Here is a 27,102-nt window from a genome sequence, read left to right as displayed (position 1 = left end):
TAGATTTTGTTTATGCATTTGCACTAGCTGTTCCACCAGCATTGATATCAGTAACTAAAGTGCTTTGTGTTTTTGAAACGGCCCCTGAATTAACAGACTTCAATTGAGTATTCAAAGGGGACGTGTCAGTTTCATTCACAGGACAAGTGGTTGTTTCCACAGCAGAAGTAGCAGAAACATTGTTTCTCAGCCAAACAAATGTGTCCTCTGGCAAAGTCTGAATAATCCCTTAGCAGTTTCTTATGTTTCTGTTGTCGCAGCCTAAATTCATAAGCTGAAATCTCAGCACACGCATTGTCCAATTTAAGCATGTATTCATCACCAGGGAAATTAGACCTCAAATCATGCAATGCTGCATGACAATCCAGTGGGAAGCGCACAGCATTGAGTTTGTAAAGCGAGCAAAAAGGAGAAAAAATATGCCAGCATCTGACTGTTGGGCATCAGAAGGATGTTAGAGCCGAACTAGGCACAGAGATACTGTCAGTCATAACTATTATGACAGCTAGGTATACCACAGTTAGAGGAGAGAGACCTTATGAGCAAGTCAGACAAATAGTCTCCAGCCTCGTAAGTAGCAGATTTAATTTGAATCCTTCGTAAAGGTTGACAAAAAAGATCCTAACATGCTAGAGTAGTGCCAGAGCAAATAAGCAAGGAGAGTGGTGTATAAAAATGCAAATTTAGTATGTCACTTCATTAATTTCACAAAAGTGCAAACACCAATAAGGAGCTGATATGAATAACCGTATTGCTCACTGTAAAAACAGCTTCATACTTTAAAAAAATAAACAGCCTTGGCACCTACCAGTGACTACTAAATAGCAAACCTGATCATTGTTTTTGTCCAGTCTAACCTGAAGGCGAGCACAGTAAGTATACTTGAAACATCCAAACGCTACTTATTAGAGTAGACAGTGTGATCTCTGCTACTTGCCAACGTCGACCTGCACATAAACCAGAAGCATATTCATTTTAAGAATTAAAAAGTAAGTAAATTGTTTAGTAAATTCTCTCTCAAAAATCTAAAACTTTAATAATAGTAAAATCAGACAGCTGTCTGACATAGAATTACAGGCAGCAGGAAAAAATGTAATTTGCCTTGAGTAGGCAGTAAAGTTAGAGGAAGGAAAAGTGGGGCAATTGTCAGTGCAACTCTTTATGATTGTACTGTCAGCATCTTATACCTGCAGCAGTGTGAAAAGCCCTTAACATTAAAAAGGGAATTAAAGCTGCTTTGTGATGTGCTCAACACACTGCTGCTGTTGGGCTTGCTCTTCAGTGGGTTGTATTTTGCAAGTTTTTTTTCACAATATGGGATCTACAAAATCCATACAACCTTTGAAATCCAGACCTCAGGCTCAGATAACCTACACCAAGCATAAATAAACATACTTTGAGCTGCAGTATGTGTCTGACCAAAAAACTAGGCATTTCCTCCACCCCTTAGTAAGGTTTACCAAACAGTATTCTAAACCAAACTCCAAGCAGCTGTATTCACTCCTGCATCCACCCTGAGTCATTCATTTTGAAACCATGGACTAGCATGTCCACACAACTTTTGTAGTGAGTCTGATGGAGATGAGTACCTTGAGACAGTACAAGAATTGTTAAATGCTGCGTGACCGTCATCATCTGCTCAAACAGCATAACACAGTTTGTGTGAAATGTACATATGTAATGTCCTTGGAGGCAAAAATCTCACAGACAGTAAACTTGGACACCAAAATAGCCATACTCTACATCTCACCAGGGTCATCACAATACACATAATCAAATGCTGAAGTTGCCTAAACCTCCAAGACCTCCAAAACACAACTCGGGCACAAAACACACAAAGCAACTTAAGTCTATCACATCACATAACACAAGAACTTCCAAAGACACGGCTGATGAACATGTAAGGCAGGCATTTACAAAACCAAACATTCTAGTTATAAGTGACTGCATTGTAAGACAACACAGATGCACCTCTTACCAGGCTGAAATAGGAAAGAGTGATTGGTTAGTTGCTTGTCTGGTGCCAGCATCCATTGGAGCATACACGCACTCATGTAATTGAATAAATACCGGTATGAGTCTGTCATAGTACATGTGGGCATACGTGACTTTGATGTACCTTCTTGGACTAAATTAAGAGACATCTCTGTGTCCCAGCTAAGTATGAGCCTAACATTGAGCAGCATTTTACTTTCTCCAAGGACGATGCCACTATATGAGCAAAAAATAATGGACTTCAATAATTGAGTAAGTGTTTGGTGTCATTCAAAGGGGGGTCCAGTGTTTGTTTGCTTAGGAGGTAATGGTTGACCGACCACGCTGTTTCGTCAGGGATGGCCTGCATCTGTCCCCTCCCGGGTTTTGATTATTGGCAAAACCATGATCTACCACAGTAGTGCTTCTTTTGTAGGGAATATCAACCTGATAAACCTACCAACATAAAGCAAGCAAAGAAAAATATGAAGGTGTTACTTTATTAATGCTAGGTGCCTAAACAGGAAACTCCGCTGTCTACAAGCCATCCTCACCCTGGAGGACATAGACATCTTTGTAGTGACTGAGAAATGGTTTAAAACAGCAGACAGCACTCCAGCTATGTAGGGCTGTAATGCCTTTCACACATTTAAACCAGCTACTACACAGGAGGAAAAATAAGGTGGAGGTGTTTCAGTCTTCATCCAGAAGAAACTCTAGTTAAGGCTGGTAAAGCAGCATGATGCACTAGAGCTTCTTCATGTCCAAGTAACCATCAAAACTGTTCCATTCATGTATTAACTAGCTATGGAACTTCCTGTATGACCCAAGAAAGCCACAACATTTATCTACAGGAAACATAATCAGTCAGTATTAAACTCAATACCATTTCCCTTGGTGGTCTAAACTGTAGACTGGGAAACCTAAACCACCACTCCTAGTGCATATGCACAAGAGATTTGTGAACTTTAATATGGATGCCCTAGAGCAATTAGAGTACCCACTAAGAGAAACAGCATACTGGATCTTGTTTTTACTAATACGGGCATCTTGCACCATTCCCTTTGCGTATCTTTGTCACTTGTTAGGTCTGACCATAAAGCTGTCGTCATCAAAATAAAATTGAAACCAGAGAGGCTTTCCACCCAAGTTACCTGTAGAAATTTCTCAATGACAAGCTACCCCCAAGTGATACATTGGTAAGCTTCACATAGGTTCATAGGTAGGTACTAGGCTATCTGCCCGAGGGCATTTATAAGCCTAGCCAGAGTGTGTCGGCTTTCGCCGTCCCATTGATTAATTAACTGATTCTCCGTCAAGCAGAGCCAATGAAGTGATCCCAGGGGTGTATTTTCTGTTGCCCATCCACTCGTTAAGGTTTCTTTTGAAGAGTGTTAGTGAGGTGCTCTGCCTGATGTAATTTGGAATTTTGTTCCAAAGCATGGGGAGTCTCTATGACAGGAATCTATCCCTCCAGCATGTTCTATTTATTGTTGTGGCGAGGTTTAGCTCACTAGAGCGCGTGGCTCACAGTGACTTGATTTCTTTAGGTGGAGCATGTCCATCAGTTCTGAGTTGGACATGGCTTTGTAAGTCAGGCAGAGATCACCTCTGAGTAAGCGATATGCCACTGAGTACAGCTGAACTTTTTTCAGTCGGGCTGCATAGGACATATGTTTGAGACCAGTAATCCTCTTGATGAGGTACTTTTGTGGTCTTTCCAGCTGTTGGAAGTGTCTTGTGAGGTACTTCCCAAATGGGGCATTGTACTCTATGATGGGTCTAATGAGTGATGAGTAGAGGGGCACTGTAACCTCTCTCTATTTCTAGATGCGAACCCTTTAGTAATTAGATGGGCCACATAGAAGGATTTCCTAACTACTTTGGCAATATGATTGTCAAAGGAGAGATTACTATCTACCTGGGTCCCCAGATCTCTTATTACCTCTTCTGTATTAAAAGGGCTGCCACCTATGTGGTAATTCGTGGGTGTTTTGTTTTTCCCAAACGGGATGACTATGCATTTTTTGGCATTTAACTTGAGGCCATGACTTTGACACCAGGTGTCTGTCTCAGTAAGGCCCTTTTTGAGGATGTCCGTGTCAGTGAGTCAATTATGGCTCCTAGTTTGCAGTCATCGGCGAACTTGGTTAGCCATAGTCCTCCTGTGTTTGCCTGTACTTCTGAGAAGTATATGCCGAACAGTAGGGGTCCCAGGACCGAGCCTTGCAGAACACCACTTGTGACTGGTTTAGAGTCGGACCTGGAGCCTGCTTTTCTTACTATGAGTTCTGTCTGTAAGCCAGTTGGCAACCCATCTCGTGACATAGGGGTTTATGTTCAGGGTGGTGAGTTTTTCTGTAATACCAGAGTGGGGAATGGTGTCGAAAGCCTTGGCGAGGTCAAGGTAGGCTGTGTGAATCACCTTTCCCTCATCTATGGCCTTGGTGACTGTCTCGAAGAAGTCAACCCGGTTTAGTAGGCATGATCTGCCCTTAACAAAGCCAAACTGGGTCAGGTAAAGTGTTTGGAGGTTTCCAATGTCTTTGTTAATGAGTTCCATGATGATGCTCTCCATAGCCTTGCAGACCAGGCTAGTCAGGTTTACAGGGTGATAGTTACCAGGGTTATTTGTGGCCCCTCATTTGTGTAGAGGAATAACCATTGCTGTGCACCATTCTATGGGCATGTAGCCTGTAGAGAGACTGAGGTTGAACAGCATGTTTAGGTGGGGGGGGTTAGTTTGTTCTGTAGTTCATGCAAGACGTAGCCTGGGACACCATCTGGTCCCATTGATGCTGTGTTTTTGGCTTTTGAAAGGGCTGTTTTCACCTGTGCGTTTGTGATTTTTGGGACACTACACTTTTCCGGTATTATTGTGGGCCCTTTTGGAGGTGAGAGAGGGGTGAAGTTTGCACTGAATCTATCTGCCAGGATGTTGGCAATATCAGTAGGTTCAGTATATTTTGTGCTATTTTGCACTAGCGCAGTGCATATCTGCCAGTTGCCACTTAGATTCTTAACATAGCTAAAGAAGACTTTGTGGTTATCTTTTGAATCCTTGGCTATTTTTATTTCGAAGTTAGCTTTGGATGATTTCATGAGGGACCTCAGTTTCTTACCGATACTGATCAGGGATGTCTTTCCTTCTTGGGATTTGCTTTTTTTCTCAACTAGTTTCCTCCTTCTATTGTATAGCCTGTTTAATGCAGGGGTCCACCAAACTGGTTTCCTTCTCTTAGAGGAGTGAGTCTTGGTTTTGCTAGGGATGGCACAATCCATGCATCCTTGTAGATGCTCATACAGTACATTTGTAAAGGTTTCTGCATCTTGGGCATCATTATCCTTTAGCGTGGGGGCTGTGAAACTTACCACCTCTAAGCAAGGTGAAGTTTGCTTTAGAAAAGTTTTCTACTGTGGTTTCCTTAGTTGGGGTGGTGGTGGTGGGGTGTGGACATCCAGATTGATTAGTTTATGGTCTGATCTAACCAGTGACAGGTTGACCTCCGGTGTGGAGCACCTGTTGCCCGTGTTGGTGATAACCAGGTCCAGTATGTTTTCACCTCTGGTAGTGGAGTTTACCAGCTGATCCAGGGTGTTTGAGTTGATGAATTCCAGGAAGTGCTGGGCCTGGGAATTTGTATTCTAGTAGTTTTCCCAGTGAATGGTAGGGTAGTTGAAATCACCCAATATTAGGATGTTCAGTAGGACCTTTATGTTTTCCAGTGTCTCCAGAAAGATGGAGTGGTGGTCCTGGGTCATGGAGGGTGATCTGTAGCAGGCCACAATTTGCATTGCAGATTTGCCTGATGTTAGTTGCACATAGATGATCTCAGAGGTATCTTGCTACGCCACTAACCTTTAGGTGTAGTTATCCTTGATGAATATGGATACACCTCCTCTTTTGTATTTCGGTCCGTGTTCTGTGGCCGAAACGTGTGGTATGAGTTGTAACCTGGTAGTGCTGGGTTGCTCTCTGGAGCCTTGAACCAGGTTTCGGTTACTGCACAGATGTCGACGTTCTCCATACTGAGGAGTGCTTCGAGCACGTGCATTTTGAGATTTAAACTCCTGGCGTTGAGTAGCATAACCCTCAGATGTTATGTAGTCCTATCTCGCCTACATTCTTACCCGTGGGTTCGGAGCTGAGTATCGGCTGCGACTTGGCTGATTTTCTAGCTCGAAGTATTTCATTGGCTGGGCTAAGCACTTATCCCATGGTGCACTGCTCTATATCCCCAGATCTCATTTGCCGCTCGTGTAGCTCGGACGTGGTCTCGCTTGACTGTGGCTAAGTACCCTCTTTTTTCTTGTCTTAAGAAAAGTTTTGATTCATATCAAAGCTATTTTCATAGCTATTTTTCTAAGTTTGTCGAGAATTGTGATTATTGTGTGGTATCCCACTGACTGTTCCCTCGGGCTAGGCCAGTTTCAGTTAGAGGGCCTAGTTCTCCTCATTTTGCCTTCTGTGTGAGTACGGTCTAGACCGTTTAAGTTAGAGGTTTGGGCTTTCCCTTTCCTTGTGGGTTTTCAATCCCTTGTTGAGAGTTTGTATTTGCTGTGTAGTGTGTGTTTGGTCACTGTGTAGTGTTGGTCATTGTTTAGCATCGTTCCCGCTTTTTGTAGTGTGAGCGCCTGTGTGTTGTTCTCAGACTTGGTTTTTGCCTTGTTGGCGTAGTAGTTAAGATGTCTAAAGATCCCAAGGACCACAAACCTTCGGGTTTCAAAAAGTGCTCTAAATGTGGGTACAAAATGTCCATTACCGATAGGCATTCCATTTGTGTCTATTGCCTGGGAGCCATCCATCTGCAGGAATCCTGCAGTTTTTGTCATGCGTTCAGTCCTAGCATTCTCCAAGAGAGAAAGAATAAGCTAATTTTAAAGGGACTCTTGAAATCCTCTTTTGAAGAGGCTATGGATTCGTCTTCCAGTGGAAAATCAAAATCTGGCAAGTCAAAAAAATAGATCTCCGGCTCTGGAGAAAATCTCAAAAACTGCATCAACCTCCTCGGCTCCACTGTCCTCGGGGCCGCAGGAAGTGTCAGTATTGACGGAACCGGCGTCAGCTGCAATTTTATTGGAACCTCTTAGGAGCAGATCGCCCAGTCTCAGTCCAGCTTCAACTGAGAGGAGATCTCATTCTTCATCCCTGTCTTCCAAATCCTCCAGGACCCTTTCGGATGTGGATGTTGATAGGGTGGTTCAGAGACTCCTCCAGTCACCGGTCCGGCCCAGTCGGCTCTGGAGCCTGTCCCGACCCCGTCTTCGATCATTCCTCCTCTGAGCGCATCTCTGTCTTCGAAGCCGGAGTGTTCCACTCTGTGTGATGTTCCTAGGTCGGCACCAATGCCCCATTTGGCTCCATCGGTACTGGCATTGGCTCCGACCTCGTCGGCTCTGTCCTCGGGGTTCAGGACTCGGCATTCTTCGGTCGGGCCTGAGGGGAACATCTCGGGGCTTATTTTGGCCCTGAGCCTCCCTCTCGGTGCATCGGCTCGGGGAACTCCGACCCGTCATGGCCTCAGAGGCTGGTCGTTCCTCTGATTTGGGGGGGCCGGCCTTTGAGGCTATGCGGACCATGCTGGCCAGATCGTCAGCTACATCAGGCGGGTCAGTCACTCTGTCCCCCACCACTCCGGTGAGAGCTTCTGATCACCACCCATCCATGGACAGCAGGGCACCAGGGCCCCCCACAAGTGGTCCCCAAATTTCTTAGAGTTCTTCAGAGTTCATGCCTGAGGAGCCCCCCAGAAAGAAAACATGCAAGAGGAAGCCCATAGACTCCCAGGATGAGTCCCTCACCTCTGATACTGACCTAGAGGAATCGGAGGGGTCCCCCGAGTCATCCCCTGATGTTTCCTTCTCCGATATCCTGGAGATACTGAAATAAAGAGGTGACTGGCCATCCAAAGCCCCTTCCGAGGAGGAGTCAGTATTCCTTAAGGCCTTTGGTGCTCAGCCCTCCGCCTCCTGGGTGCCTCCACCCTTCGAACTCCTTGATCTGATTTGTCGAAGAGTGTGGGAAAACCCTGATTCTGTGGAGCCCGTACCCAGGGTCCCAACAAGTTTCTTTCCACTCCCCAGGGCAAAGAGTTTCTGTCTAAAGGAGTCTGTGTAGATGCCATGGTGGTGGTGGCAGCCACTCGAAAGGAAGTAGCAGAGTCTTCTTCATCCGTCCATCCTCATAACAAGGAGTCTAGGACAATGGATCGGTACGGGAAGTGTACCCTCTCGTCAGCAACCTTTACCTTACGGTCACTGAATTACCTGTCTCACTTCACTCTGCTCCAGAGAGATCTCCTCAAGGAGTTAGGAGATACTCTTGCGGGTAACGTTCCTGAGGCTGTGGCTCAGACGGTTAACGCCCAGGTCTCTACCCTCAACCTCATTGTTAACTCATCCATGCGGCTCATTTCATATGCAGTCGAGGGAGCGAGTAGGGCAGCAAGCTCAGGGGTCGCACTTAGAAGGCAAGCCTGACTGCGTCTGTGTCACTTTGCGGAGGCCTTCAAGTCTTCCTTCACTGACGCCTCCTTTGATGGTTCCTCTTGGTTTGGACCAAAGTGAAAGACACCCTCACCAGGTGCGAGCAAGAGGGAAAGACCCTGTCTGCCATAGGGGTCCATTTTTCCCTTCCTTCTAGGCCTTATCCCAAGGCCCAGCGGGGGAGGGGGGATGTGGTTCAAGAAATCACAAAGGTTTTTTCCTGCCGCACAAGGTGAACCCCCCTCCAGAGGCAGGGGAGGGGGAGGTTATTCAGGGAGACGTCGCCCCAGAGGCAGAGGGGGCCCCCGCAATTCGGGAGAGCGCGATTCCTTTCATAGCTCTCCCTACTCTCATTCCTGAGGGTGTGCGCAGCTGTGCTTATCCAGAGCCAGTCGGGGGTCGAATTTCATTATATCCGGAAGCCTGGGAAAGCATTACCCAGGACCGATGGGTATTACGAATAATTTCTGGAGGTAATCTCATTCCACTTACATCAGACCCCCCGCCAATCAGAAAAATCCCAGACGTTCCACCCAGTCAGAGGGATCAAGCAACCTCAGAGGTCTCAAAGCTGCTTGAAAAAGGAGCCATCCAGCATGTCCCCTCAGACCAGATCGGATTAGAGACTTACTCAAGATTCTTTTTGGTGCCGAAAAGAACAGGGGACCTGAGACCCATACTAGATCTCAGCCAACTGAACAACTACGTACACAAGTCCAAGTTCCGTTGTTGGGAGAGGTGTGGATGTGCTACATCGACCTCAAGGATGCTTACTACCATGTGAAAATGGACAGGGCATCCAGGAGTCATGTACGCTTCTGGCTGGGAGCCAGTCATTTCCAGTTTCGAGCCCTGCCCTTTGGTCTCACCAGAGCCCCCAGGGTGTTCACCAAGTGTATGGTGGTGGTGACGGCTCACTTGAGACGTCAGGGATTCCAAGTGTTTCCGTATCTGGATGACTGGCTCCTTACTGCCCCCACCAGGCATCAACTAGTTCAAACCAGGGACGCTACCATCACTCTATATCATCAGTTGGGTATAACAATAAATTGGGAAAAATCTGCTTTATTGCTCTCGCAGTGTGTCACCTTTATAGGAGCAGAATTGGACACCATTCGAATGCAAGCATTTTTACCGCAGGAAAGGATCAAAGTCTTACAACAGCAGATACGCATGCTGATTCCCCTGAGACAGGCGAAGGCAAGATGGGTTCTCCAGCTCCTAGGGACCATGGCAGCAACAATCATGTTGGTCCCTCTAGCAAGATTGCACATGAGAATTCTCCAATGGCTCCTCTTTGTTCAGTGGTCTCTCCAAAGACTTCCACTTTCTCACCCCATTTTGCTCACGGACAGATGCAAGCAGGAAGTCAGTTGGTGGCTGTGCACCAACAATTTGGACGGGGGAAGGACCTTCGTCCCACCCATCCCGGTTGCCACAGTGACCACAGACGCCTCCCAGATGGGGTGGGGGGGCATTATCTTGGCAGGACAGTCCAAGGCACATGGCAAGAACACGAGATACATCTGCATATAAACGTCCTAGAGATGAGAGCACTGCTACTTGTGTTGCAGACACTTCAGTGTGTTCTACCTCTAGGGACGATTGCGATACACTCGGACAACATGTCAGTAGTGTGGTATCTAAACAAGCAAGGGGGAGCCAGGTCTTACCCTCTGTGCAGAGAGGCCATGCGAGTGTGGCATTGGGCAGTTACTTCCCAACGGTTTCTGGTGGCAACGCACATTCCGGGGAAGTCCAACGTGATTGCGGACAGGCTAAGCAGAGCTATTCTGATGCCTTACAAGTGGTCCCTGAATTGCCTGGTTGCAGAGCGAATCATCAGCAGATGGGGGTCAGCCTTGCTGCAACCTTTTTGCCCGTCCCCTTAATGCAAAATGCAGCAACTACTTCACGCTGATCCCCCCACAGGGGGAGTCACCCAGGGATGCTCTGGTTCAAGTTTGGCCCTCCGGTCTGCTTTATGCTTTCCCTCCATTTCTTTGCTGTCAAAGGTGATTCAGAAAGTGCAATCCTTGGGAAGCAGAATGATTCTGATTGCTCCACACTGGCCTCACCAAGTTTGGTTCCCCTTTCTTCAGCAATTCATTGTGGACACTCCTTGGACTCTGGACCCTCAACCAGATTTACTGACACACGTCGGGACAGTTCCACCCCTCCCTGTTGACCCTCCAGTTGACAGCCTGGCTGCCCCACTTCCATTGTTAGTTAGACTTCATAATTTCTCACCAGAAGTGGTTCCTATATTATCGTCCTCTCATAAACCATCCACTAGAAAGATTTACTCTAGTAAATGGAAAAGGTTTTCTATCTGGGCACATACCCGAGGCAGTGATCCTTACACAGCTCCAATCGCTTCAGTCTTGGAGTTTTTGTCTATGCTTTTCCATCAGGGTTCCGCATCAGCTACCATTAAAGTTCAACTGGCAGTGATCTCTAATTTTCATGTAGCGAATGAGCCTAATCTCATAGCGCATAGACTATGCAAGGTTTTCCTGAAGGGTACTCTGTTGCTCTGTTCCCCGGTTTCCGAACCAATCGTGCCCTGGGATCTCAATTTTATTCTAAAAGCCCTTACTGTACCACCTTTCGAGCCTGCAGCTACCTGCAAATTGAAATTCTTGACCTGGAAAACAGCCTTCTTAACAGCAATCACTTCAGCAAGGCGAGTTTCAGAAATTCAAGCCCCCTCTATCAAACCTCCATACTTAATCTTCCATAAGGACAGGGCCTCTCTTAGACCAAATTATTCGTTCCTTCCTAAAGTGCCTGTGTTCTTTCCTCACTTTTCTAACAAGGCAGAATTCAGATTTCACCAGTTGGATGTACACAGACAATTACGCTTCTATCTGCACCGCACAAAAGATATCCGGAAGTCTGACCAACTTTTTGTTTCCTTTTCGGAAAAACGAATGGGGGTCCCCGGTCTCCAAGGTTACCCTATCTAGATGGATATCTAGTTGTATCCCCTTCGTCTACCAAGCAGGAGGTAAAGATCTGCCATTTCCGGTCAAGACTCACTCTACTTGGGCTGTTTCCACATCTACAGCCTATCAAGCCAAATTGTCAATGGATGATATATGTGCTGCAGCTCCTTGGGCTTCTCCTCACACATTTGTTTCTCATTACAAATTGGACGTGGTTTCCAGGGGCAGGTCTTCATTTGGCTCCACAGTTCTCAGGAGTATTTTCCTATGAGCCACCCAGGATGTAGGTGCTAGGGACGCTGTCCCACGGGTAAGAATGTAGGCGAGATAGGACTACATAACATCAATAAGTTATGTACTCACCATAACGTTTGATGTATGTAGTCCATCTCACCTCACATTCTTACTTACCCTCCCACCTTCCCCTTCTTGGGGGATTTGCAGGTTAGTTTGTTTATCTGCAGAGTTCCCTTGCTTAGCTTATTCCTTACCTGGATGTGATGTGTGCATGGAGTACAAATGAGTTTCGCAGCAAACTAGACCTGGGGATATGGAACAGTGCACCATGGGATACCTGCTTAGCCCAGCCAATGAAAGACTTCGAGCTAGAAAATTGGCCGAGTCGCAGCCGATATTCGGCTCCGAACCCACGGGTAAGAATGTGAGGCGAGATGGACTACATACATCGAACATTATGGTGAGTACATAACTTCTTGTTTTTTGTTAGTTGTGCTGTTTATGGAGGTGGGTTTGACTTTTGAGCTTTGCCTAAAAAAGGCACTATGGGGGAGGCAAGAGCCTTGGCCAGTATTCGAAAGCCTAGGGGTGACGGGTGCAAGCCATCTCTTGCGAAGCAACGCGGCTTGTCGAGCATGTCGTCCCAGGCTGACAGACACTGGATCCCCTTTGAATGGCACCAGAAGCTTAGCCAATTGTTGAAATTGATCATTCTTTCTTTATACTGAGGTATCATGCTTGGTGAGGGCAGAGTGCTAGTCAGGGTCATACCAGCCTGGACTACATGATCAGAGAGCTCTTCCATGTCTCTCTTCATGTAGTCCAGGGAGGTACGTCTCAGGTCATTCACACCAACATTAACAATGACAGAGTCACATTTGTACTTGTTCTGGAGTGACCTGAGTGCTTGTGTTATGTGGCGGATTCTGGCTCCCGACAGGCAGCTAACCATAACCTTCTGCTTGTCCAGCCTAGTGAGTGGGACGTCATTGTGCCTGACTGTAGAGTCACCTATTACTAGTGTGTTAGGTATGTTGTTTCGCCTTAAGGGCTGTAATTGTGCAGCACACTGGTTTTGTGTGTTGTCTGGTTTGTGACGGGAAGTGCAGGTTGTTTGGGTGTCTGCTTTGGAGGTCTCTGATGCTTTTGCAGGTATTTATTTAGAGCCTCCGAGTATGATTTTGTGTATTTGTGTATTTTTTGCCAGTGCTGTTTTAGTAGGTCTGTGTGTGGCTGGAGTTGTGGTGCAAGTGTTAATCTTCTCCTCCTGACTGTCTGTACCTGTCTTGGGTGGAGACAGCTTAGCTTCCAGTTTGGCTGTATAATTGCATCTCTCACATATGTTAGTGTTTTGTGGTAGGAGGAGAGGGTTGTCTGTGTACATGAGGCAGGTGTAACATTGCCTCAGGATACCCAGATTCACCAGCTGGACTGGAGAGTGCACCTGAAGTTGCCCTTTAGTCATGCCTGAAGGGTGAGCTGCTTAGTCGCTTGGTTGGTGAGGGGTGAATAAAGAGCCTTGCCCTGCTGGGCTGTCAGTGTCAGGGTATATTAGTGCTTGCTATTATGTCTGAGCAAGTGCTGGGCTGTAAGATGCTTTTTGTGTGCTTAGGTTGAGAGTTTGACTAGTTTCAAGGGAAAAACTGAAGAGGAGACTTGGTGGAGCCAGGAGTAATTTAACCGTAGCTATAAAACCATGCAAACTCGGTTTTTATAGTAGGGAAATAAGAGATAGAAATTAGACCAAAATGACCAATAAACTACTAACTTCTCGGCTGGTACCACTCCTCCAGGGACAGATAGGTTGCTCAAAGCTCCCCTCTCTCACAGGTGAACAGAGAAACTTCCTTCTGCCAAGTAAGGTATGGGCCACTCAGAAACTAGTATCACAGCCCTGAATTCAGCACTAGCCTGAAAACTGGACTGTACTAGCTTAGAAAGGTGGGAAACAAGGATTTTTTTTTTTGTTTTTGATTTTTGAAAAGATAAAGCAAAAACAGTAAAAAATAAAATACACTTAAAACAGCATTAAACAACTACAAACGATCAGAAAAGGCTATCACAATTTAGTGTGTAGCCTACAACAGTTAAACAAATTATTTAAACAAAAAACAACTTTTTAAAAGTGCAGACAGTCAAATAAGTACAATATGTGAAAAAAAAACAAGCTTTTAAATCACAATAAACGCTGCAAAATCTGTGTTTAGGCAGAAAACGGTTAAGTACAGCAAGAAAGTACAGAAAACTGATACTTAATCACTCCAAAGTCTCTCGCCTAAGCTAGAAGGCTTGTATCAGTTTAAGGCTTTCTAGTGCTACCCAGTAGGTTAGTTACAGGAAAGATGGGAAACCAGCGCAGATGTGGTCTTTTAAACCAGAAAGTTGAAAGAGATGGACAAACTGTCCAAATGGTCAATAAACTACAATTTCTGAGCCAATAACCTCTCCTCTCGTGGTACACGGGCTACCTAGTGCTTACCACTCCCACTGATAAGCCAGAAGGCTTTCCTCGTACACAGAAAGGCTTGCAGGGCTCAGAAGCTTACCAACAGTCCTGGATACAGCAACTCTCAAGATTGCCTGAATAAGCAATTCAGAAAGAAGCAATGGGGGAGGATCTATGTATGGCTCCCAAATATGCAGAATAGTCTAGAAGATTTAAGATTTTTGCTTGGAAGTGTTTGCATAGGTATTTTTATACCTCAAGCAGACTCAAAGAGTTTTTCCTTAGGTAGATGGCAAATGTTGAAGATGTGATGGGGAGAAAGAGGTAACTGGGAACATATGTTTCGGGAGTGTAATGAGATGGCAGACTTTAAAAATTCCATACAGAGTACTCTGTTAGAAATACTGGGTGAGCAAATGGGTGTAACTAAGGACATTTTTTTTTGTTTAGCCCCAATCCCAATTCCAGGATCTGAATTACCTACATGTAGTAAGGCCTTGTTAAGTTTGATTCTGGATTCTGTTGGCTGCCAAAAAAAAAAAGTACTAGAAAATGGAAATCAAAGTCTAAATCAACTGTATTTAAATTAGTGAATATTGTAACAGGGGTAAAAGAACTGGAAGTGAGATCTTTGGAAAAGGGGTAGGAGCAATTTGCATAGGAAAATGGAAATTGTGGGAACAATACCCAGTGAAAATGTTTTGGAGAAGGAAAGGGGTTTAAGGGAAGGCAGGAACTGACCAACTTATGCAATGTTGGAGTGATTATATTGTACAAAAGAATGTATGTGATAAGTAATGTAACTGTGAACAGGGTAATGTAGTTTGCTTTTTTTTACATAAATGTAAATTTGCCTGTGTCACAAGTGATAATTCGCTAAAAGTGTTTAAAAAAAAAAAAAAAAAAATCCTTGGAATAAAAGTACCCGATGTTAAAAGGTACAAATGGATCAGTCAGGTCCAACAGTTCCACTCATAGTTTATTGAAGGCAGTCAAACAGAAAAAAAAAGCCAAACAAGGCCCAATAAAATCAGATCACTTGCTACTACAGTTAAAGCACAGAATACAAAACTGTTAAGAAAATGCTCTTTCGACTTCATGATTTTTGTCCTCACACAGTGCACTATATTTTCCATTGGGTTTTAGTTGTTGGTGCACTCCACATCTTTTTGGTTTTAGGCCAAGATGGCCACCCAAGCCAAAGATAATAACTAGGTGCTTTTTAGTTCTGTTCATATCTCAGAACAAGAAGTTATGTACTCACCATAACGTTCGATGTATGTAGTCCATCTCGCTTCACATTCTTACCCATGGGTTCGGAGCCGAATGTCTGCTCCGACTCGACCATACTTTAGCTCAAAGTCTTTCTATTGGCTGGGCTAAGATGGTGTCCCATGTTGCACTGCTCTCTATCCCCAGATCTAGTTTGCTGCGAGCACCAGCACTCGTTCTCCATGCATAACAACACCTAAGGAAGGAAGAACAAATCAAGATGAAGGGAGCTCCGAAACCAGGCCTAACCTTCAGATCTCCCCGGACGGGGGAAGGTGGGGGGTAAGTAAGAATGTGAGGCGAGATGGACTACATACATTGAACGTTATGGTGAGTACATAACTTCTTGATGTTATGTAGTCCAATCTCGCCTACATTCTTACCCGTGGGACAGCGTCCCCAGCACCTAAATCCTGGGAGCCTCAGTGGAAAATACTCCTGAGCACTGTGGAATCAAAGGAAGACCTGCCTCTAGATACCACATCTAACTTTTAATGAGTAACAAAGGTGTGAGGAGATGCCCAAGTAGCTGCAACATAAATATCATCCATAGACAATCTGGCCTGAAAAGCTGTAGATGTAGAAACAGACCGGGTAGAGTGAGCCTTCACTCGGAACAGTAAATCTCTTCCCCCTGAAGTATAAATGAAAGAAATACAACTGGAGAGCCACCTGGACAACGTGACTTTGGAAACAGGAGACCCAAATCTGTTTTCTGAAAATGAAACAAATAACTGATCAGATTTTCTGAGGTCCTTCGTTGTGGGAAAAATAATATCGTAATTCTGTGCACATCAGCTGATAAAATTTGAATTCTGCCTTGTTTGAGTACTGAGGAAAAAACACTGGCAATTCAATGGATGGCTTAAGGTTACTAACTGACGCTACTTTGGGAAGAAAGGAAGGATTCGGTCTGAGAGAAACACTGTCCTTATGAAAAATAAAAGAAGGTGATTTGAGTGATAAAGCTTGAAGCTCCGAAACGTGTCTGGCTGACGTGATGGCTACCAAAAAGACAGTCTTCCAAGTTAAGAATTTTAAATCACAAGTGGCTGCAGGCTCAAAGGGGGGTGAGGTAAGACCCTGTAGAGCAAAGTTTAAGTCCCAAGGCATAACAGGTTCAGAGACAGGAGGATAAAGCAACAAAGTGCCCTTCAGGAAAGCCTTACAGAGTCTATGTGCCATTAGGCTAGGTTCGTCTGCGACGTGAAAGGTAGAAATCGCTGCCAACTGGACTTTAATGGTTGCGGCAGCTGAACCCTGGTTGAAAAGCATAGAAAGGAACTCCAGTACTGACAAGATTAGAGCTGTTTAAAGGGTCAATCTGTTTGGCATGTGCCCAGATGGAAAACCTCTTCCATTTGCTGTAATAAATCTTCCTGGTCGAAGGCTTATGAGAGGAAGATAGAATATGAACCACCTCCGGCAAAAATTGGTGAAGCCTAACTAATGATGGAAGTGAAGTAGCCAAGCTGTCAACCGGAGGGTCCGAAGAGAGGGATAAAGCTGCCCTGACATGTGAGTCGGTAAGTCTGGTTGTGGATCCAGAATCCAAGGAGCGTCCATGAGATAGGGATGGAGAAAGGGGAACCAAATTTGATGAGGCCAGTGTGGAGCAATCAGAATCATTTTGCTTCCCAAGGATTGCGCTTTCTGAATAAACTTTGACAGCAAGGGAACCGGAGGGAAGGCATATAGTAGACCGGAGGGCCAATCGTGGACTAGAGCGTCCCTGGGAGACTCCCCCTGAGAGGGAATAAGGGTGAAGTAAATGCTGCATTTGGCATTGAGGGGGCTGGCAAAAAGGTCGCAGCAAGGCTGACCCCACCTGCGGAAAATCTGCTCCGCAATTTGACAGTTCAGGGATCACTCGTGAGGCATCAGAATAGCTCTGCTTAGCCTGTCTGCGATCATATTGGACTTCCCCGGAATGTGCGTTGCTACCTGAAAACGTTGGGAAGACACTGCCCACTACCACACTCGCATGGCCTCTCTGCAAATAGGATATGACTTGGTTCCTCCCTGTTTGTTCAGATACCATACCACCGACATATTGCCTGAGTGGATCGCAATAGTCCTGAGAGGAAGAAAGCTCTGAAATGTTTGCAACACTAGTAGCACTGCTCTCCTCTCCAGGACATTGATATGCAGATGCATCTCGTGCTCTTGCCCACGTGCCTTGGACTGTCCTGCCTAGATAATGCCCCCCCACCCCATCTGAGAGGCATCCGTGGTCAACGTGGCAACCGGAGTCGAAGGAACGATGGGCTTTCCCGCATTGAGGTTGTCTTTGAGAAGCCACTAACTGAGATCCTGTTTGCACCTGTCTGTGAGTAGAATAGGATGAGAAAGTGGAAGACTTTGAAGAGACCACTGGGCGAAGAGTAGCCATTGAAGGAGCTTCATATGTAACTTGCCAGGGGGCTAACATAATCGTAGCAGCCATCGTCCCCAACAATTGGAGGACCAATCTTGCCTTCACTCTTCTCAGAGGGAGCAAGGCATAAGCCTGTTGTTGTAGGACTCTGATTCTTTCCTATGGTAGAAATGCCTGCATGAGGACGGTGTCTAATTCAGCGCCTATAAAAGTGACACGCTGCGAGGGCAACAAGGCAAATTTTTCCCAGTTCAAGGTGATGCCCAACTGTTGACATAGGTTGATAGTAGCGTCTCTGGTCTGAAGTAGCAGATGCCTGGCGGTGGCAGTAAAGAGCCAGTCGTCCAGGTATGGAAACACTTGGAATCCCTGACTTCGAAAGTGAGCAGTCACCACTGCCATGCATTTGGTAAACACCCTGGTGGCTGTGGTGAGACCAAAGGGCAGGGCTCGAAAGTGAAAGTGACTGGCTCCCAGCCAGAAGCATAGGTGACTTCTGGATGCCCTGTCCATCTTTATGTGGTAGTAAGCATCCTTGAGGTCGATGGAGCACATCCACACTTCTTTTCCCAACAATGGAAGAATAGACTGCAACGTGACCATTCGGAACTTGGACTTTTGCACATGGGTGTTCAGTCGGCTGAGATCCAAAATGAGTGTCAGGTCCCCTGTCCTTTTCGGCACCAAAAAGAATCTGGAGCAAGTCCCTAATCTGATTGGGTCTGAGGGGACATGTTGGATGTCTCCTTTTTCTAGCAGCTTTGAAACTTCTGAAGCTGCGGAATCCCTTTGACTGGGTGGAATATCCAGGATTTTCTTGATTGGAGGGGGATTTGACGAGAAGGGAATGATATATTCTCTGGAAATTATTCATAAAACCCATTGGTCCTGGGTGATATCTTGCCAGGCCTCCGGGTATAATGAGATTTGACCCCCGACTGGCTCTGGAAACGCACAGTCGGGCCTCCCATCAGGAGTGGCGGTAGGGAGAACCACAAAAGGAATTGCGGTCTCCCGAGTTGCGAGGGCCTCCTCTGCCCGTAGGGCAGCATCTACCTGAATAACCACCCCTTCCCCTGCCTCTGGAGGGTGGGGGGGTTCACCTTGTGCACCAGGAAAAACCTCTGTGATTTCTTGAACCACATCTTTCCACCCCTCTGGGCCTTGGGATAAGACCTAGAGGGAAAGGAAAAACGGACTCCTACAGCAGACAGAATTTTTCCCCCTTGCTCGCACCTAGTGAGAGTGTCTTTCACCTTGGTTCCGAACAAAGAGGAACCATCAAACGGGGCGTCTGAGAATGTAGACTTGAAGGCCTCCACGAAATAACAAAGGCGCATCCAGGCATGTCTCCTAAGAGTGACTCCTGAACTTGCTGCCCTACTCGCTCCCTCAGCTGTGTGGGAGATCAGCCTCATTGAGGAGTTCGCAATAGAATTGAGGGTAGACATCTGAGCATTGACCTTCTGAGCCACCGCCTCAGAAACATTACCCGTTAGAGTATCTCCAAGCTCATTTAGGAGATCTCTCTGGAGCCGTGTAAAGTGTGATAAGTAATTCAGTGACCGCAAAGTAAAGGCCACTGAAGAAAACGTACTGTTCCCGTACCGGTCCATAGTCCTAGACTCCTTGTTAGGGCGATGGACGGTGGAAGAAGTCTCAGCTAATTTCTTTTGGGTGGCCGCTGCCACCACCATGGCATCCACAGGGACTCCCTTGGATAGAAATTCCTTATCAGGAGGGGCAGAAAAAATTTATTGAGTCTCCTGGGGACTGGTTCCACAGAGTCATGGGTTTCCCACACCCTTCGACAAACCAGATCCAGAAGCTCGTTGAATGGTGGAGACACCCAGGAGGCGGAGGGCTGAGCACCAAAGGCCTTCAGGAACACCGACTCCTCTTCGGAGGGGGCTTTGGATGGCGAGTCACCTCTTTGATTCAAAATCACTAGGATGTCAGTGAAAGAAACATCCTCAGAGGATGACTTAGGGGACCCCTCCGATTCCTCGAGGTTGGTGTCTGACGTGAGAGACTCATCTTGGGAATCTATGTGCTTCCTCTTGCACATTCTCTTTCTGGGTGGCTCCTCAGGCAAAAACTCTGAGGTGCCCTCAGAAATATGGAGACCACTCGTGGGGGTACCCTGAGGCCTTGGGGCTCCACTGTCAAGAAATAAGAGGGCGATCAGAGACATGCACCGGTGCTGTAGGGGACAGAGTGGCCGAATCGTATGATGCCGCTGACGACCTGGCCAGCTTGCACCTCATGGCCTCAAAAGCTGGTCCTCCCGGGTCCGAAGATCGACCAGCCTCCGAAGCCGAGACAGGAGTCAGGCTTCCCCGTGCCAAAGCACCGAGAGGGAGGCTAGGAGCTGAGCCGACAGATGTCCCGAAGCCTCTCCCTCAGGTCCGACCAATGAATCCTGAACCCCGTGGACGGTGCCGACGGGGTCGGAGCTGATGTCGGAACCGATAAGCCAGGAGGGGCTGTCGGACCCAACCTAGGGACATCACATGGAGCCGAGCACTCTGGCTCTGAAAGCTGAGATGCGCTCGGAAGAGGAAGTATCGATGTAGGTTGAGGGACCGGCTACGGAGCTGAAAACAATTTTGCAAGTACCAGTGACTGAAGAAGTCTCTGCACCACCCTGTCGATGTCCACATTCGATAAGGTCCTGGAGGATTTGGAGGATAGGGAAGGAGATTGAGACGACTTCTCTGAAGGAGACCTGCGAGGAGTCCCTAGAATTGAGGAATGAACTGGGTGGTGTTTGAACTTGATGGCCAGCAGTCTCTGGCAAAAATCCCCTACAAGGGGGGGAAACACACACACACACACACACACACACACACACACACACACACACACACACACACACACACACACATATCTGTACATTCATATGGCATCACTGTTTCACCATTTTTGTCAACAGTTGTAATGTAACTGTATTAATACTATTTAATATTTATAATGTAGCAAACATAGTCAAACCTCCTTTAGTCATCAACAGATATTCATACTACTTCATTGTAGGCTTTAAACCCCATTTTTCTCCAAACACCTGTTGACTTTTGTTGTCGGTACATGTACTACTGTTATCACTCTATTCAGATATGCCTGTTTGATCAGCTTCACAATACATCAAAGCACTTTAGAATGTCTTTTTTATCCAAGTGTTGATATAGGTTTTATTGCTTTCATGTATATTTTTATAACGTATAATCTGATATTGTTAATCCTCATTCATTCCTTACTCATGGGTTTTGGTTCCTACTTTGGAATTGAGCCAGCCATTTTCCAAGCTCGCGTCAGCTTCAAACTCTCGAGCTAAACTCTTACCCACAATCCCCCTCTCCCTGTTACCTCAGATTTCGTTTGCCGCGTTGCCATTCGGTCACGTCAAGCTACTTCTCTTGATCTAAGTACAGTTATTTGTTGTTTAATAGCCATTTATATTACTTTTCTGTCAGAAAAGTTTGTATTTCGTTGTCTCTTACCCTATCGCATGTGGCGATCAAACTTTCTTCAGGTTTTTCTTCTCTCTTCTCTACATTTTTACCGCGAGGTATTCTCCCCTTACCATCGTTGGTAATCCTTCCCTTTTTCTCATACCTTTGGGTATTCTTTTCTAGCATTGCTGGTACCCTTTTCTGCTTTCTAATTTAGCTATTATGGCAGATAAAGGTAGTCCGGGGTTTAAATGGTGTTCTGATTGTGGACACAAACTACCTACTTCTGATGCACACTTTTTGTACGTTTATTGTTTGGGGACGTCCCACTTGTCTGACCCGCCCTGTACTATTTGTGAGAACTTTTCAAATAGAACCTTGTTGGAAAGGAAAAACAAGCTTTTACTGAATGGACTTCTTAAATCTCCCTTTTCATAGGCTATTTCTGGGTCGGAGGCCTCAACCCCTCCTAGAGCCCATAAGAAAATCTTGGATGTTCCTACCAAGGCTAAATCTTTGCCTTCGTCCCCGACTGGGGACTCCCGCCAACCAAAACCTAAAAAGGCTAAAGTTTTGGCTCCAGAGCTCACTCAGTCAGCCCCAGTGCTTTCGGTGCTTAGACCTTTGGCACCGAGGCCTTTGGCTCCATTATTGATCTTGGTTCCATCTTCTCCTGCAGCCTTCACTATATCGGCACCGAGGGGCTCATTGGTTCAGACTATTACCACTGTATCGGCACTGACCGTTCAGTCAGCGCAGACCTTGACCACTTCGGATCCGACATCTTACTCGGAAATGATGCCTTTATTGTTGACTCCAGTTTTGTCAGTTCCATCTTCGGTACCGATAACCACTTCGGCACCGATCCCTGTGTCGGTGCAGACCATGACCTCGGCACCGATGACTTCTTTGGTGCAGACACCCGTAGTCCAGTCTCTCTTGGCACTGTTGTTCTCGGTGCAGACTGGTGAGATGGGCACCGACTTTGCCTCTTCTGTGGACAGGCCTGTTTCTCACACAGTCTCTGTGAGGTCCACTAGAAGCATTTCCGAACACCATGTGTTGCATCTTGTGGATCAGGTGCTCTTGGCCAGAGGTATCCCACCCCCCAGGAACTATCCTTCCTGACCCCTTCTTATTCTCCTCCTTCATTGCCTTTGAAGTCCATGGATATAGCATAGTCTTCCCCTTCTGTGGTTCCCTTTATGGATCTCACTAAGGAACAACAGTTGCCTTCTTGGCAGGAACGTTTTGCTACGACCCAGGATGCCAATTGTGACATGCATAGTTTGCTGCTCCACAGCCATCCAGGGACTTACTTAGGGGAGGGGTACCCCTGTCCTAGACATTCACTCCTCTTCAGGTGGACCAGCCTTCCAACTGATGGAGAAGGCTTTCGCTGCTGCTGGTGATACTGGACTGTCTATCCCTCTGCCCTCCTCTGGTACACTAGTTTCACAAGTCGCACCAAGCGGACACCGAGTGCAAGGGCCTCAGGACATATTCCCACAGGAAACCCACTATGAACCTTTTCCGCTGTCTTCCCCAGCTTCTCCCGCTGAGGAAGTCCACCGGAAAAGTTTGTGTAAGAGTTAGCACATGGACTCCACAGAGGAGTCCCTCACTAAAGACACAGATTTTAATGAGGTGGAAGGATCCCCTCAGTCACCCTCTGAGGTATCATTTGGTGTTATCCTCGAAATCCTGAAACAGAGAGGTGACTGGCAGTCCTATAATCCGACCTCTGAGGAATCTGTGTTCCTGCAGGCCTTTCGTGCCCGGCCCCCTACCTCCTGGGTTTCTCCACCTGCAGATGAACTTGTCCGGCTTATCGTGCAGCATGCTTGGAAGGCTCCTGACACCGTCAAAGCTATACCCCAGAGGCCAGATAAGATTTTGTCCGCTCCTGCTACGGATCCCCATTGGTCAAAAGGTCTTCCTGTGGATGCTTTGGTGGTGGCGGTTGCAACAAAAAAGGATCTGGCAGAAGAAGAAAGCCAGACTGTCCATCCGCCTAAGAAAGAGTCCTGGGCCCTGGACAAGATAGGGAAGCACATCTTTGCATCAGCGACCTTTACTGTCAGGTCCCTGATTTATATGTAACCCTTTACCAGGCTTCAAAGGGATCTAATTTCTGAGCTTTCTGAAACCTTGGCTGATGCCGTGTCTGATGAGGTCTGTGACAAAGTGGCCTCTCAGCTGGCCACCATTCAGTCAATATCTAACTCCTCTATGCGACTGATATCTCACGCATCAGAAGGAGCAGCTAGAGCAGCGGGTTCAGCTACGGTCTTGAGACGACACACCTGGATGTGCTTGTGCAATTTCGCAGAACCCTTTAAGGCATCCTTTCTTAACACTCCCATTGAGGCCTCCTCGTTGTTTGGACCCAAAGTTAAAAGCACACTGGCCAGATGTGAACAGGACGGTAAGACCCTTTCTGCTGTAGGTGCCCATTATTCTTCACCTCAATGTGCTTTCTCCCGAAACCAAAAGAGTAGGAAGATATGGTTCAAGAAATCTCAGGGTCCTTTCCATGACACACAGGCCGAGTTCTCCCCTAGAGGCAGAGGGGGAAATTCACAGGGAAGACACTCCTTTCAGGGCAGAGGGGGTCCGCGTAACCAGGGTTCCAGGGATTCTTTCCCTGGCTAGTCCTACCAGCGCTCCTGAAGAGCGGCCCAACTCCTTTCCTATGGAGGTGGTTGGAGGACATTTCTCCTTGTACCCTTCTGCCTGGCTAACCATCACCACCGATTCTTGAGTACAAAGGATTATAACCAGAGGTTATCATATCCCCTTCGGTCTTTGTCCTGCACCGTCAAAAAACCTTCCCGATCTTCCACCCAGTCAAAGGGAAGAAGTAGCACTAGAGATAGAAAAGCTGCTAAGAAAGAGAGTCGTCCAAATAGTCCCTCCAGACCAGATAGGATCTGGACTCTACGTGACTATTTTTGGTGCCAAAGAAAACCGGGGACTGGAGACCAATTTTGGATCTCAGTTTATTGAACTAGTTTGTGAGAGTACAAAAATTCCAGATGGTCACAATACAGTCTATCCTCCCGCTTTTGGAAAAAGACGATTGGATGTGCTCACTAGATCTTCAAGATGCGTACTACCACATAAAAGTGGACAGGCCATCAAGAAGATTTCTGCGCTTCCGTGCGGGAGCCAGTCACTAATAGTTCAGTGTACTGCCCTTCGGACTCTCTACAGCCCCCAGAGTGTTCACAAAGTGCATGGCAGTTGTCACAGCTCACTTGCGACTTCAACGATTCCAGGTGTTTCCATACCTAGACGACTGGCTCATTTCCGCCCCCACCAGACATCTACTGGAAGAAGCCCTGGCATACTCTCTCGCTGCACAAAGGCTAGGCATAACCATAAACTGGCAAAAATCCAGTCTCACCCCATCTCTGTCGACAGAATTCATAGGGTTTATCTTGGACACACAGAACTGCAGAGCTGCTATTCCAGAGCACAGAATTTTAAGGATAAAGCAACAACTGATTCCAATCCTTTCAAGGGAGAAATCCATGGCTCACTCGGTTCTGCAGCAGTTGGGTTCCATGGCAGCCTCCATCACCATTGGCCCCCTGGCCAGGTTTCACATGAGGCATCCATAATGGCTACTGCTCACCCAATGGTATCCCTTTCAGCATCCTCTTTCAACCACTATTCGAGTAACCCACAGGTGCAAACAGGATTTAAATTGGTGGATGACACACAATCTGTGACAATGGTCTCACCCCTTCTCCCCCCAGCAACCTAAGGCCACAGTGACCATGGACGCCTCCCTGATGGGGTGGGGGGGCTATGTCAGGGTCAGACAGTCCAAGGCACTTGGTCCGGACTGGAGGCCCATCTGCATATAAATGTTCTAGAGCTGAGGGCGGTGCTTCTGGCGTTGCAAGCATTCCATCCCCTGCTGCCGTCTGGGCCAATTGCAATTCAGTTAGACAACATGGTAGTGGTCTGGTACATCAACAAGCAAGGTGGAGCCAAATCTTACCCCCTTTGTCGAGAGGCCATGAGGATATGGCAATGGGCGACGGCTACCAACCGTTTTCTTCTAGCAATGCACATTCCCGGGAGTTCCAGCGTGATAGCAGACAGACTCAGCAGGTGCATTCTTCAACCTCACAAGTGGTCCCTGAATCCCTTGATAGTGGCGGAGATCTTCTACCGCTGGGGCCATCCTTGCTGCAACCTCTTTGCATCCCCGACCAACTTCAAATGCAGCAATTACTTCGCCCTGATTCCCGCTCTGGGATAGTCATACAGGGATGCTGAAGTCCATGATTGTCCCTCGGGTCTTCTTTACGCATTCCCATCCTTTCCCTTCATTCCCCATTTTCTGAAGAAAGCCTGTCGGTTGAAGAGCAAGGTGATCCTCATAGCATAATATTGGCCTCGACAGATTTGGTTCCCCTTCCTTTGGCCTCACCTACCAGATCAACCATCTCCATCCAACCCCGGAGTTGATCTCACATCCACAGAACCTGATTCATTCCAACTTGAACAGCCTGAAGCTCACTGCTTGGTTACTCCAATTCCCTTGATTGCCAGGCAGAATGATCTTTCTTTACCAGTACGTGATATTCTCATTGCATCTTGTAAGTCTTCCACTAGAATTATTTATCTGAGCAAGTGGAAAAGATTTACCTGTTGGCTGAAAGATAAACAAGTAGATCCCTTCTCAGCACCAGTGTCGATAATACTAGACTATCTGGCTGACCTTTTCCAATTGGGTCTTTTGGCCTGTACTATTAGAGTTCATTTGGCTGCAATTTCTAATTTTCATGAGGGTGTCCAAGATTCCTCTCTTATGTCCCACAAATTGTGCAAGACCTTCATAAAAGGTGCAAATCATCTGAAGCCACCCTTTAGAGAACCTATTCAACCATGGGATTTATCATTAGTTCTACAAGCTCTGACAATGCCACCTTTCGAACCAACCTCTTCTTGCGACCTCAAGCATTTGTCATGGAAAACCTTGTTTTTGGTCACCATTACGTCTGCCAGATGTATTTCTGAGCTTCAAGCTTTATGTATCAAGAGTCCATACTTGATATTTCATAGTGATAGAGTGTCTCTGAGAACTAATCCAGCTTTTCTGCCAAAAGTGATCTCTAAAATGTCCATTAATCAAACCATTGAATTGCCAGTTTTCTTTCCCAGTCATTCAAACAGAGGAGAGTATTGCCTACATACCCTAGATATCCAGAGGCAAATCCGTTTTTTACCTAAGCAGGACTAGGTCCTTTCGTAAATCTGACCAGTTATTTTTGGCCTTTTCTGGACCTAGATTAGGATCTGCTGTTGCTAAGGTCACATTAGCTAGATGGTTGAAGGACTGTGTGACCTTCATTTATACACAACATATCTCGTTGCCTACTGCCATGAAAGCTCATTCAACAAGGTCAGTGGCAACTTCTGCTGCCTTCCATGCCAGAGCTTCTTTACATGACATCTGTGCAGCTGCAACTTGGGCTACGCCTCATACCTTCATCAGTCATTACAAATTGGATTTGGCCTCCAGGGAAAGAGCATCTTTCGGTTCTATGGTGCTCAGGAATGTCCTTCCATGAGAGCCTCCCAGGAACAGAGGTAGCTGGGGACTCTGTCCCATGTGTAAGGAATGAACGAGGATTAACCATATCAGATAAAGAAGTTATGTCTTACCATAACGTTCCATCTGTATTGTTGTTCCTCGTTCAGTCATTACGACTCTCCCTTCTTCCCCCTCCTGTGGTTTCTTGTGGATCTCACCATCCGGTTCTCTTAGGTTATTTGACCAGAGGTAGCCTGTACCTTCTTTGACTTGCAAACTCAATCTGAGGTAACGGAGAGGGGGGTTGTGGGTAAGAGTTTAGCTCGAGAGTTTGAAGCTGATGCAAGCTTCGAAAA

General features: G+C 46.5%; 1 protein-coding gene across 1 annotated transcript in view; it reads left to right on the top strand.

Moving 5' to 3' along the window:
• LOC122811112 overlaps window positions 1-27,102 on the top strand; it is a 1,431,540-nt gene that overhangs the window by 97,176 nt on the left and 1,307,262 nt on the right. The window lies entirely within an intron of this gene.

This window comes from Protopterus annectens, chromosome 9.part0 (genome assembly GCF_019279795.1).
Source record: "Protopterus annectens isolate FY-2018-M chromosome 9.part0, PAN1.0, whole genome shotgun sequence".
Taxonomy (NCBI): Eukaryota; Metazoa; Chordata; order Ceratodontiformes; family Protopteridae; genus Protopterus; species Protopterus annectens.
The sequence above is the reverse complement of the archived record's forward strand: the minus strand, read 5'-3'. Positions and strand labels throughout refer to the sequence as shown.